We start from the raw sequence: 13,618 nt of genomic DNA on the forward strand, positions 1-13,618 counted from the left end.
AACATCTCACACTCGTCTGGATTAAACTCCATCGCCATTTTTCTGCTAATATTTCCAACTGATCTAGGGAATGCGAGAGATTCCAATTCTGATCTCTATAGAACACTCTCCAGACAAAATAACAGTCCTCCATCACTACCCTCCATCTTCTGTGACTAAGTCAGTTTTTTTTAAACCTCACTCATACACCTTAATCTTCTGGACCAGTGTGCCACATGGTCAAATGAAGTTTATGCAGATAATATCCACTACCCTGCCTTTATCAGCCATCTTCACAACCTCTTCAAGAAACTTAATCTGGTTTGTGAGACCTGACCTCCTGTGCTCAAAGCCTTGTTCATCATTAAAGTCCATGCTTTTCCAAATGCAAATAAATCAGGTCCCTAAAAATCATCTGCCATAATTTCCCTGCCATTTATGTAAGGCTAACCAGCCTATTATTTCCCATATTACTTGTATTTCCCTTTTAAAGCAAAGGGACAACATTGATTCTAGTCCTCTGGGAACTCTCCTATTGATAAAGAGTATACAAAGATCTCAGCCAAGACTTCAGTTGTTCTTGAGCGTTCCTACTCTCTTCTTGGCTACCCTCTTGTTTTTAGTTTATTATAAAGGTTCTGATGATTTTATGACATAGAACATAGAATAGTACAGCACAGTACAGGCCCTTTGGCCCACAATGTTTGCTAACCCTTAAACCCTGCCTCCCATATAACCCCCCACATTAAATTCCTCCATATACCTGCCTAGTAGTCTCTTAAATTTCACTAGTATGATATTTTCCTTAATATTATTTGCCAAGGATATTTCATGGCCCTCATTTTTAAGTCATTCCCATTTCATTTATATTCCTCAAGGGCCTTATTCAATTTCAACTCCCTAAATTTCCTCTATGCTTTTTTTATTGACTAAAGTTACAATATTGCTTATCATCCATATCTATTGCAGGAACCATTGTTCCTAAACTCTGAAGAGCTGGCCTTTAAAATACTCCCACATACCAGATGTGGATTTGCCAAATAACAGACCCTCCCAACCGAGTCACTACAGTTCCCACTTGATTCACCGTTACTTCTACCATTGCTGACTTCAGCAGGTGGTGAAGACTGGGTCAGGGAGATCTATTGCTTGTATTTGCTATTCATTCCCTGAGGGACAGAGCAGTCCATGTGGGGTTACCTGCCGCAGACCCACTCTGGCTGCTCAGGACATGAACAGCTTGGTCTATGTTGGGAATGGGACGTGGAATTAAAATGTGTGGCCACTGGGAGATCCTGCTTTCTCTGGTGGACAGAGCGTAGGTGTTCAGCGAAACGGTCTCCCAGTCTGCGTCGGGTCTCACCAATATATAAAAGGCCACACCGGGAGCACCGGACGCAGTATACCACACCAGCTGACTCACAGGTGAAGTGCCGCCTCACCTGGAAGGACTGTCTGGGGCCCTGAATGGTGGTGAGGGAGGAAGTGTAAGGGCAGGTGTAGCACTTGTTCCGCTTACAAGGATAAGTACTGGGAGGGAGATCGGTGGGAAGGGATGGGTGACGAATGGACAAGGGAGTCATGTAGGGAGCGATCCCTGCGGAAAGCAGAAAGAGGGGTGGAGGGAAAGACGTACTTGATGATGGGATCCCATTGGAGGTGGTCTGTCCTACGCTTTGTCCGCCAGAGAAAGCAGGGTCTCCCAGTGGACACGCATTTTAATTCTACGTCCCATTCCTATTCTGAGATGTCTATCCATGGCCTCCTCTACTGTCAAGATGAAGCCACACTCAGGTTGGAGGAACAACACCTCATATTCTGTCTAGGTAGCCTTCAACCTGATGGCATGAACATTGATTTCTCTAACTTCCGTTAATGCCCCTCCTCCCATTCTCATCCCATTCCTTATTTATCTATCTATCTATCTATCTATTTATTTATTAATTATTATCATCATCATCATCCCCCTTTTTTCTTCTTTTCTCTCTTTTTTCTCTCTCTGTCCCTCTCACAATCACTCCTTGCCTGCTCTCCATCTCCCTCTGGTGTTCCCCTCCCCCTTTCTTTCTCCCGAGGCCTCCCGTCCCATGATCCTTTCCCTTCTCCAGCTCTGTATCACTTTCGCCAATCACCTTTCCAGCTCCTGTCTTCTCCTATCATTTCAGGTTTCCCCCTCCACCTCCTACTTTCAAAGCTCTTACTATCTCTCTTTTCAGTTAGTCCTGATGAAGGGTCTTGGCCCGAAACATCAACTGTACTTCTTCCTATAGACACTGCCTGGCCTGCTGCTTTCCACCAGCATTTTGTGTGTGTTGCTTGAATTTCCAGCATCTGCAGATTTCCTTGTGTTTAAGGAATTCATCAGTTCAGACAGCTTCTATGGCATAGAATAAACAGTCGACATTTCAGGGTGAGACACTTTATCAGGACTGGAAAGGAAGGAACTTGGAGCCAGAATAAGGAGGTAGGAGGAGAGGAAGGAGTACAAACTGGCAGACAGCTGAGGAGGGAAGATGGGTGGGTGGGGGTGGAGGGAAGAAGCAGGAAACTGGGAGCTGGTAGATGGAGAAGGTATCAGATAGGAGAGGAGAGTGGGTCATGAGAGAAAGGGAAGAGGGAGGGGTACCAGAGAGAGGTGATGGGCAGTTGAGAATGGAAGGCTTAAGAGGGGAGCCAGAAAAGGGAATTGAAAAAGGAATTGCATTGAACTGCTGCTGCGAAGTTAACAAATTTCACATCACATGCTGGTGATAATAAACCTGATTCTGAAAAGAGAGAAGTGGGAGAGCAGAAATTACATAAAGTTAGAGAAATGTTCATGCCATCAGGTTCGAGGATACCCAGACCAAATATGAGGTGTTGCTCCTCCAACATGAGAGTGGCCTCATCATGACAGTAGAGGAAGGAATGGACAGACATATTGAAATGGGAATTACATCATCAGAAAGAAGTGACATTGGCTCAGAGAATGTTGAAACTTTGTGGGTGGAGTTAAGAAATAACTGGGGTAAAAAGAAAATTATTATGGGAATCGTGTAGGCCTCCAAATTGTAGCCAAGATATGGTGTTGAGATTGCAAAGGGAGCTGGAAAAGACATATAATAAGAGTAATGACACAATTGTAATGGGGAACTTCAATATGCAAGGGGACTAGGAAAATCAGGTCAGCATCAGATCACGAGAGGGAATTTGTTGAATGCCTCAAGATGGATTTTTAGAGCAGCTTGTGTTTAAGCCTACTTGTGGAAAGGCTGTTTTAGGGAGCTTATTGTAAATGAACCCTTAGGAGGCAGAGACCACAATATGATTGAATTCATATTGCAATTTGAGAGGGAGAAGCATAATTTACATGTATCAGTATCTCAATGAAATAAAGGGAATTACTGAGGCATATGTGAGGAATTCACCTCGGTGTATTGGAGGATAATAGCAGGGATGACAACAGAGCAGAGATGGTCGAAGTTTCTGGGAATAGTTCACAAGGCACAGGGTTGATATGTCCCACAGAGGAAGATGTTCTCAAATGGCAGGTGTAGGCAACGGTGGCTGACAAGGGAAGTTAAGGACTGCATAAAGCCAAGGAAAGGGTATATAAGGTAGCAAAGGTGAGTGTGAATAATTGGGAAGCTTTTAAAATATAACAAAAGGCAACCAAAAGAAGCTATAAGAAAGGAAAAGATGAAATATGAGGGCAAATGCCAATAATATAAAGCAGTATACCAGAAGTATTTTTTAGTTATATATAGAGTAAAAGGGAGGTAACAGTTGATATTGGGCCACTGGAAAACGATTCTGGTGAATAGTAAGGGGGGACAAAAAATGGCAACTGAATTTAATGGGTACTCTGTATCTGTCTTCACTGTGGAAGACACTAGCAGTGTGCCAGAGGTCCGTGAGTGTCAGGGAGCAGGAGTGAGTGTCATTGCTATTACAAAGGAAAAAGTGCCTGGCAAATTCAAAGGTCTCCAGATAGTCAGAGGATGCTTTTTGCTCTCTTTGCAGTGAAACCTGTCATGGATGTATCCTTGGGAGAGAGTTAGGCAGCGCGTTTGGACCAGTCATACTGACAATGCGGTTCCTTGACTACCATCCCATTGCTCCTCTTCCCCACACCGAGTGCCCAGTGATCAGGAGAGAGAGGCTGAAGTGTAAACAGAACTTGGAGATCAACTGTGTCAAATACTCTTGAGGGGCTACAACATCTCAGTCTCAGTTTTGACAAGGAGCACGGGTCCTTCCCAGCTGAAAATATAACAGAAAGATGGGGGAGTCTGTGAAACAACTTCAAAGCAATTTGCATGGCATTGCTCTGTGTCGCAATCTCCACCCAGCTCCCTGATGTAAAAAGAGAAGATTCCCAGAGGGAGAGACTCATCCCTGGAGGATCTCCTTCACTGCCAGATGGTAGATCAGACCATCATGGTGTGGCTGAATGGCAGGCAAATGATAGAATGTGCAGGAACAGTCCGTACAGGAAACACATTGAATTGAATTGAATTGAATTTCAATTTATTGTTATTTAGAAACCACAAATGGAATGCAGTTAAAAAATGAAACAATGTTACTCCAGAATGATATCACAAAAGCACATGACAAAACAGACTACACCAGAAAATCCACATAATGTTTGGCAATCCCCAAATCCAGAGTCCGGAGAGACTGCTGCGTATTACTATCGCGCTACCATCTTAGTGTGTTCCCCGGAAAGGAGCTCCAAATCCACCAGACAAAACAAGACTACCCAGACACACCAAGTCAGGAGACCAACTCTACCACCCAACAAACCAAAAACTAAAGCCACAAGATCTACACAAAACCACATAATTACAACAGTGCAAACAATACCATAATTGATAATGTTATGTGTGTTGAGCAAAGCCATGGGGTGATGGGGTCCAGAGTTGACCCCCCCATGAACTATGCTGCTAACGAGAGAGAGATAAAGAGGGGGAGAGGTGCCATGCTGCACATGCTGATAATGAGAGAGACACAAGGATTTAAAATTATGGCTTCTTCGCTGATTGTTGACTTTACTTCCAAGGACTTTGCCTGTTTGTGTGGATCCCTGCTGACACAGCAGAGTGATGCCAGGTGCCTGCTGAGACAGGAAGGAGTGGCCAGTTTGATGGACATGGACATGGTCAGTTGATGGATGGCTGATACCCCGTCAGGGGAGATAAAAGACGAGTCTGCTGAGACACCAGCAGACATGCCACGGGACACTGAAAGAGCATTGTGCACCCACAGGAAGGTGGGGGCTTAGAGGATTGATTCAGGGGAATCGGTCAGAGGCTCACAGTGTGTGAAGGCTCACAAGTGGGGGCTTGTGTGTGTGTGTCCACCCTCGCTGGGGTGACAAGCCCACCATTGAAGAACGGTCTGGCCGGGAATGGAGGGGTCACAGTCGGTGACCACACCTGTATAACGGAACAAGAAGACGACGGGTTTGCCTACTGCAGCTGCTCATCTCTCTCTCTCTCTCTCTCTCTCTCTCTCTCTCTCTCTCTCTCTCTCTCTCTCTCTCTCTCTCTCTCTCTCCAACATTACAACAGCAACTACCTCAACCCAAACTGAACTGAACTGAACTCTGCATTATCTTAAGACTAATCATTTACCCCTAGACTTTGATAGAGCTTGGTTTTGATTCTTATTTCTACACTTCTGTATTTATCATTGCTAATCTGTTTCATATGTATATTTGCATTTTTGATACTGTATTACTTAGTTTACTAATAAACACTTTTAGTTACAGTACCACCAGACTCCAACGTATCATTCCATTTCTGCTGGTTTGGTAACCCAGTCACGGGGTACATGACAATAAAAGAAACAGACCATGGGCACAGTAAAAATAGTCCAAAGATATTAAAAGACTATAAGGTCGAAAGAAAGCACAGTACAGTTTCCACAAGTCTTCAGGGTTCCGATAGACTCGTCATCCCACGCCGGCGGCAGAAGGGAATACCCCCGCTATGGACTTCCACGGCACTGCCGGGCCCAGCCTCGCAGATGCAGCACATAGTGAAAGCACCCCGACCGCAGCGGACTCCAAGTCTGTCTAACCTCTGAGCCTCCATCCATCCCCTCCGGCACAGCCTCTCTGAGCACCATCCTCTGCCCCTTCTACTCCTTCTCATCTCCTTCTACCTTAGGCCACAAACTAATCAATCATCCCTGATGAGTTATTAACTTCAAACTTTCTGCATTATCACTCAGAGTTGACCTGCACGTGCATGTAATGAGAGCTGCAAAACTCAACTCCTTCTACCTTAAGTCACGAACTTATCAATCACCCCGCTGTGAAAACCTTCTGGAGGTTCAAGATCTGTACACTCCATGACCACTGGACTAAGTGTGTAAATCTAGGAGGGGACTATGTTGAAAAATAAATGTGCTAGGTTTTCTAAAATTTACACCTTCTACCTTAGGCCACAAACTTATCAATCACCCCTGGTAGATTGATTGCATGCCCATAAGGTGATGCTAGGCACAGGAGTGTCTGTACATAAGGTGACTGACAGGAAATGCTTGGGGGTGTGGTGTTGTGGGTCAGTGGGTGGAGGTGTTGATCAGCCTTACTGCTTGGGGAAAGATGCTGTTTTTGAGCCTGGTGTTGAGGTTACATAGCCTCTTCCCCGATGGAAGTGGAACAAACAGTCCATGAGCAGGGTGGATTTCATTCTTCATAATGTTACTGGCCCTGATCCAGCAACTTTCTGTCCTTAATGGCAAGTAGGCTGGTGCCAGTGATGCACTGGGCAGTTTTGAAAGGAAGATGGAGAGTGGAACCAAATAAGGGAAGTGGGGAGGGCAGATCGGAAGGGTAGGGTGGGAGGAGGCCCAGTGGGAGGGGTGTATGGGTGATTGCGTGGGTGGAGGAGGTGAAAATAACAAGGTGATGGAGGTGAGAAGGGGTATTGCGAAGGAAGGTTTGTGTGGGACGATCTGGATGGATGAGATGGAGACAGAAAGGGACAGAGTTATATGACTTTGACAAAGGGGAGAAGATTACCTGAAAGTGGAGAATTCAGTGTTCATGCCATTGAGTTTTAGACTCCCCAAGGGAAATATGAGATGATGTTCCTCTGGTTTGCATTTAGCCTCCCTTTAACAGTAGAGTGGTTTGTGGGAGATAGTTTGGTATGGGAATGGGGTTGTGGGTAGGGAATTAGCATGGCTGGGATCCTGTAGATACCAGATGGCCTCACGGATGGAATGCAGGTGCTCAGCGAAACTCAGTGATGTGGAGGAAGCCACATCAGGAGCACAGGATGCAAGAACAATCTCTGCCGTACTTGCAAGGGTTGTTTAGGTTCCCAATGGAGATGAGGGAAGTACATGGACAGGTGTTACACCTTCTATAGATATAAAGAAATTACCAGGAGAGGAAAATAAAAACAAGTAGCAAGTGAGCAATGTGATTGTTAGTGGGATGCTATGGTAGATAGATTCACAGAATAATAGTCTTATAGGCCAATTCAGTAAGTTGGTCCCATCTGCCCAAGTTTGTTCTATGGACCCATCTTTTGCTTGTATTTATCTAGATGACTTTTAAATGTTGCTAATGTATCCACCTCAACCACTATTTCTGGCAGCTTGTTCCAAATACACACCATTGTTTGCGGGAAGAAGCTAACCTTGATGCTTCTTTTAAATTTCTTGCTTCTTAAACCTCTGCCCTCTTGTTTTTAGTAGGCTGCCCCTGGGAAAAAGACAAACTGTCTATGTCCTCATGATCTTATACACTTCTGTTGAACTACCCTTCAATCTCCAACACACCAGGGAATAAAGTTTCAGACTATGTCATCTCTCATTGTAGCTCACACCCCAAACTTCAGGCAAAATCCAGGTAAATCTTTTCTGCACTCTTTCTAGTTTAATAACATCTGTAAGTGCAGGCTCATCAATGTCATATACAATTCTATGCAGAAGTCTTTTGCAGAACATTGGAATACTGCCACAAAAAAAACAATTTTCATGACATATGCGAGTGATATGGGTATCTTTTGTGGACTGGAGTGGGAGAGGGGAGGGACCAGGAAGCAGCAGAGACATTCTATAATGATCAATAAACCAATTGTTTGGAAGTAAATGACCTTACCTGGTATCTCATGACTGAGTGTATCTATACCTGTAGCACCCCCACCCCGGCACTCCTTTACCACCTGTCCCACTCCCCTCCCGCAGCACTCCACCCTTGTCGTTCCCAATCTCCTTTGCTCCTGCCAGATTGTAAACTCACTTTCTGCTCCACACTGACAAATACTGTACTGTGCAAAGGTCTTAGGTACCCTAGCTGTATATACTATGCTGAAGTCTTAGGATGCCTAAGACTTTTGCACAATACTGTACAAATGCAGCAAAACTTCCCAAAGTCTATACTCAATGCCCTGAATGATGAAAGCCAGCAGACCAAATGCCTTCTTTACTTCCATATGCACCTGAGGTGTTGCTTTCAGACAGTGGCAGTTGTGAAGAATGATATGCTGGATTCACAAGGATTCAACTTCTTCCGATCCCATATCATCTCTTTCTAAAGACGATTTCATTTTTTACCAACAAAGCCACCACACCCCCATCTGGCTACCTTCATGTACTTTCAATACAACATGTTTCCTTGGATGTTAAGCTCCCAAAAGTGGTCTTCTTTCAGCCACGATTCAGTGATGCTCACAATGTCATATCAGCCAATCTCTAACTGCACTACAAGATGATCTACTTTATTCATATACTGCATTCATTCAAATATAACACTTTCTGTCCTGTATTCATCACCATTATCAAGGCTGCCTCCATTACCTGAAGATAAATTCTTACGTTTTTATAAATTTTTTGTCCTTTTCTTTATTCTAGAGACTTCTGTAATTCTCCTGCATATTCCTTCCCTTTTAATTTATCCTCATTTTTCCAAACTTTTGAACCCACCCTACTACTACTTAGTTTGAATACACACTTCTACCCATTCCTCAGACTGCAATTTTTTCCTATCAATCGGCCTATCCTTCATCAAGGACATACTGCATCTACTTGTTTCACTGCCCTATCCTCTGCTCTCTCAGTCAGGTTCCCATCCACACTTCCAAATTAGTTTAAACATTTCCTAACAGCTCTAGCAAAGCAGCCCACAAAGCTATCAGTCCCCTTCAAGTTTAGGTGCAATTCATATTTTTTGTACAGGTCATGCCTTGCCCAGAAGAGATCCCAATAATCTAGAGATCTGAAACCCGTTCGCATGCACCAGTTCCTCAGACCCACACTCGTCTGCCAATTCATCGTATTTTTACCTTCTCAGAGCATGGCACAAGCAGCAATACAGAGACTACTGCCATGGGGGTCCTAATTTTCAGCTTTCTATCTAGATCCCTATATGCTCCCTCCAGGATCTCTTTCCTTTTCCAACCCATGTCATTGGTACCAATATGTATCACAACTTCTGGCTATTCACCCTTCCTGTTGACCCGATTTGAGATGTCCATGGCATCTGGAAGGCAACACGCCATCTGGATGTCTCTGTCATGTCCACAGAATCTTGATTCTGTTCCTCTGACCATTGAATCTCCTATCATCACTGCACTCCGTATCTCACTCCTTCACTTCTGAAGCCAGACTAATGCCAGAGACCCGGTTGCTCCAGCTTTCTCCTGCTTCATCATTCCCCCAATAGTATACAAAGTGGTACACTTATAACTGATGGGAATAGCCACAGTGTAACCTGCACTGAATTCCTTTTCCCTCTCATGACAGTCACTCAGCTCCCTGCCTCCTCCAACTTAGGGGTGACTATCTCCCTGCAGCTTCTATCTCTCACTTCCTCATTCTCCCATACAATCCAAAGGTCAATCAGCTGCAGCTCCAGTTTCAGTCGCATGGTTTGTAAGGAGGTGAGGGGGATGCACCTTGTGCAGTTTAGTTATCACAGGTACTTGAGGTCTGCTAGCATTCCCACATTTCACATGAAGAACACACCACTAACCCTGGACCCATTCCCACCGCACTAGCTATGCACTAATAGGCAAAGAAAGAAACTAACCAGAAACTTACCTGGAGCATTCGCCTTTTCTCATTTGAGCCTCTCGAGTCAAAGCCTCAAACTAACCACTCTAACATTGATCCATTCCCACAATGGCTCTCTGCTTAAACCTAACTTCTTTTATTTGGCCTTTGCCAAGTGCCTAATAAATTGCAATGATTAAAGCCCATTGAAAAGTCCCGAAAGGCCCCACTCTCTTTTGAAATCTTGCACTGCCTCACCAAAACAAGAGACTGCTGGCAATGACTGAAACCTGCAGGAAGTTCCTGAAAGATGCCAAATTCTTTTTAAATCTTTTTAAGCAGCAGACTAATCATCCCCAAACCATCCAACATCACATCACAAACAGTAATTCAACTTGATTTTTCAGCTTATTATCAGGGCAGAGTATGAATGCAGTCTCTCACTACCACAAATTATACAGTCAAAATTCCCACATTGGGGGTCATCGCAAGCATCAGCACACTCAAAGTACTGTTGGATATCCTCATTCTGAGAAATAATTTACTTTAAATTTCATATATAATATTTATTCATAATAAAACAAAATGCACAAAGTTAAATTTCCTCAAATTTTTCACACATTGTAGTCATTACATTTAGTTGTGTAAACTTAAAAAAACACACAAACAAACATAATGTCATGGTCCCGTCTGCCTATCCCCCATCTCACTACTACCTCCTTGATTGTGTCTTAATTTTCGTCGTCTGATCCCCAATTGCCGTTAGTTCCATTAAGTACAGCACACCAGAGAATACAGGATAAGAACCCTAGCAGCACAGCAATGGGTCGCCAGTTCGTGGGTCGATTCCTGTAAGTGTTGACCTCATTACCTGATTCCTTCGGACTGTCAGTTCTAAGCTCCGCTCCATTTTCTGGATATTCTGCGGAAACCTCATCTTCGAGTCAAGACTCCCCTGGTCATCTGTTCCATGTTCGCGACTGAGTTAGCGCCTCCCTACCCTGTCTCCGTGCCTGGGTCCTGCACTTGGTTTCGTTCCCAGTTACTCCCTTGCAACACATAGTGCTATTAGACTATAAGACATTGGAGCAGAATTTGGCCATTAAGCCCATCGAGTCTGCTCCCCAATTCTATCATGGCTGATTCCGGATCCCATTCTACCCAATACACTTGCTTTTTCGCCACATCCTTTGATGCCCTGACCAATCAAGAAATGACCAACATCTGACTTAAATATACCCACAGTAGTCTGTGGCAGAGCATTCCACAGGTTTACTACTCTCTAGCTAAAAAAATTCCTCCTTACCTCTGTTCTAAAAGGTCACCCCTCAAGTTGCCCTCTAGTTCTGGATATCCCTACCATAGGAAAAATCCTCTCCACATCCACCTTATCAAGTCCTCTCAACATTCAGTAGTTTTCAATGAGATTCCCCCCCACCTTCACCAATATAATTCTAAATTCCAGTGAGTGCAGGCCCAAAGCTGCCAAATGTTCCTCATATGTTAACCCCTTCTTTCCCAGAATCATCCACCTGAACTTCCTGTAGACTCTTTCCAAAGATAAAACATTTTTTTCTGAGATATGGGGCTCATAACTGTTGGCAATACTCCAAGTGTGGCCTGACTAGTGTCTTATAAAGGCTCAGCATTATCTCCTTGCTTCTATATTTCATTCCCCTTGAAATAAGTGCCAACATTGCATTTGTCTTATTTAGCACAGACTCAACCTGTAAATTAACCTTCTGGGAATCTTGCACGAGGACTCCTAAGTCCCTCTGCACCTCTGATGTTTGAACCTCCCCACTTAGATAATAGTCCACACTATTGTTACTTTTACAAAAATGCATTGTCATATATTTGCAAACACTGTATTCCATCTCCCACTTTTTTGTCCATTCTTCCAATTTGTCTAAGTCCTGCTGCAATTGGATTGCTTCCACAGCACTTCCTAACCCTCCACCTATCTTCGTATCATCCGCAAACTTTTCCACAAAGCCATCAAATCCATTGACAAACTGTGAAAAGCAGTGATCCCAATACTCATTCCTGAGGAACATCACAAGTCACCGGCAGCCAACCAGAAAAGGCCCCTTTTATTCCCACTCACTGCCTCCTACCTGTCAGCCATTCCACTATCTATGCCAGTTTCTTTCCTCTAATGCCATAGGATTTTATCTTGTTAAGCAGCTTCATGTGTGGCACCTTATGAAATGTATTCTGAAAATCCAAGAAAATGACATCCACTGCCTCTCCTTAATCCACTCTGCTTGTTTATTCCTTGAAGAACAGACTTCTCAGGAAAGGTTTCCCTTTACAGAAACCATACTGACTTTGACTTACTTTTATCATTAGTCTCCCTGTACTCCGAAACCGCATCCTTAATAACAGACTCCAACACTTTCCCAACCACTGAGGTTAGGCTAGCTGGCCTTTAATTTCCTTTATTTTGCTTTCCTCCCTTCTTTAAGAGTGGGGTGACATTCACAATCTTCCAATCATCTGGAGCCACGCCTGAATCAAGTGATTCTTGAAAGATCATGACCAATGCATCCATTATCTCTTCAGCAATTTCTTATAGGACTCTGGAATGTAGTCCATCTGCTCCAGGTGACTTATTTACCTTAAGACCTTGCTGAGTTTGTCTAGCACTATTTCCTTTGTAATAGCAATAGCACTCACTCCTGCTTCTAGACACCAATGGACCACTGGCACAGCGCTCGTGTCTTCCACAGTGAAGACAGATGTAAATTCCCCATTAAATTTATCTGTTCCCCCATTACTACTGCACCAGCATCATTTTCCAGTGGTCCAATATCAACACTCACCTTCTTTATATAACTGAAAAAGCTTTTGGTATTCTGATTTATTTTATTATCTAGTTTGCCCTCATATTTTATCTTTTCCCTTCTTATAGCTTTTTTAGTTGCCTTTTGTTGAATTTTAAAAGCTTCCCAGTCATCCAACTTCCCACTCACTTTTGTTACTTTATATGCCCTCTCCTTGGCCTTTACTCAGCCTTGTCAGCTATGGTCACCTACCTCTGCCATTTGAGAACTTCTTCCTCTACAGGACATATCTATCCTGCACCTTGTGAACTATTCCCAGAAACTTCAGTCATCTTTGCTCTGTCATCATCCCCGCCAGTATCCTCCTCCAGTCCACCTGGGCAAGCTCCTCTCTCATGCCTCTGTAATTCCCTTTCATCCATTGTGATACTGATACATGTGACTTAGGCTTCTCCCTCTCAAATTGCAGTATGGATTCAATCATATTATGATCACTGCCTCCTAAGGGTTCCTTTACATTAAGCTTCTTACTAAGATCAGGGTTATTACACCACAGATATCCTTTCCCCAAGTAGGCTGAAGCACAATCTGCTCTAAAAAACCAACTCACAGGCATTCAATAAATTCCCTCTCTTGCAATCTGACACCAACCTGATTTTCCCATTCCCCTTGCATATTGGTCCATTATAATCATGTCATTACCCTAATTACATGCCTTTTCCAGCTCCCTTTGCAATCTAAACCCCACCAACTGACTACAATCTGAAGGCCTAAATATGATTCCTATTTGGTTTTTTTTAACCCTCGCAGTTTTTTAACTCAACCCATAAAGATTTGACATTCTCTGACCATATGTCACC

Source organism: Hemitrygon akajei, chromosome 2 (genome assembly GCF_048418815.1).
Source record: "Hemitrygon akajei chromosome 2, sHemAka1.3, whole genome shotgun sequence".
NCBI lineage: Eukaryota > Metazoa > Chordata > Chondrichthyes > Myliobatiformes > Dasyatidae > Hemitrygon > Hemitrygon akajei.